This window comes from Tiliqua scincoides, chromosome 3, assembly GCF_035046505.1.
Source record: "Tiliqua scincoides isolate rTilSci1 chromosome 3, rTilSci1.hap2, whole genome shotgun sequence".
Lineage (NCBI taxonomy): Eukaryota > Metazoa > Chordata > Lepidosauria > Squamata > Scincidae > Tiliqua > Tiliqua scincoides.
The window spans coordinates 74,648,503-74,649,843 of NC_089823.1; the positions used below are offsets into that span (position 1 = coordinate 74,648,503).

Genomic DNA, 1,341 nt, shown 5'->3' on the forward strand with positions numbered 1-1,341 from the left:
TGCTGTCATGCTCTGTTTGTTCCTCTGTGTGGTGATGGGATCTGTCACTTTAACGGTAAGTGCATTATGAGGTATATTATTAGCTCCAGGGAAAGGCACTTCAGAGAAGCTTCCTTTCTCAGAGCACATCAAAACTGCTTTTGGGATATTATCACATGAGAAGGATTGGATGGCTCTATCTGGTTTAATAAATTCCAAGGAATGCTTCCTAGGGGGAGCGGAAGAAGAGGGAAAGGACCTGACAATTATCGTGAACTGTGCTATCTGGCTAGACTGATGAACATAACTAGCACCACTTTCTGGCTGATTGCACTGGGCTGATGTACCAGAGAAAACATCCTTGTGAAGGGAGTGTTCACCAAATACAGGGCAATGAGTTCCTTTTCCTATCTGAGAGAGACAAGCGGAAGTACACGTTTCTACTTAGGAATTTTAACATGAGAGCAAAGCCAGTTTTGCCTGGGTGAGGAAAGTCGCATATTAGATATGAGAGAAATATACATGAGGGTAATGGAAGGAACATTAGAGAAGAATGCAAGTTAGTTGCTTGGTAACAGAGTGTGTGGGCTGGAAAAAGAGGAGTTTCATATAAATAGTGGCAGGCTCAAATAGCCTGTATAGAATGGAGCCACTGAGGCCCCATAAATATTTCTATAATGCTTTCAGGACACATGGTGTTCTAATGGTACTCACCACCATACAGATGGTACACTTTAGAGAGTGACATCTTAATGATGCATCCATTCTTTTAAAATAGCTAACCAACGGCTTCTATATGAGATCGCCTTCACCTGTCACACGTTTCTAATAGGGATAATGGCCACAATTTTGCAATTTCTAATAGTGATTATGCTAATTTTTGGATTAGGGATATGGTTGGCAACCTTCAGTCTCGAAAGACTATGGTATAAGCCTACAGCACCCAGTGTTCCCAGGCGGTCTCCCATCCAAGTACTAACCAGGCCTGACCCTGCTTAGCTTCCAAGATCAGACGAGATTGGGCATGTGCAGGGTAACAGAGGGATAAGTTAAAAATGAACTACTTTAGATACCCTGTGCTCAACTCAACCCATCTTCCCTCTGTAAAGTTTGTGCTAAGCTTTTAACACTTGCCCTTCTCTGCCCTTCTCTGCCATTGCCACAGTATCATCCCTTTCCCCTTCAAACTTACCTGACTGTTGTGGCAGGTAAAGAGGAGGAGGTGGGATAGGAGGATCCTGCAAAGAAAGGGTGGGCAATGGAATTGCACAATGGTTCAACCACTGAGAACTTGAAAATAAAGTCAACTGTATAGCTAACATTGCAGAATTGTTCCACTGAATCCCTAATATACATGGGAAT

The 1,341-nt window shown here is 42.9% G+C and overlaps 1 pseudogene; it reads right to left on the minus strand.

The window, feature by feature from the left end:
• Positions 1-910: 910 nt before the first annotated feature.
• On the minus strand, positions 911-1,029 carry LOC136647277 (5S ribosomal RNA; annotated as a pseudogene).
• Positions 1,030-1,341: the final 312 nt, after the last annotated feature.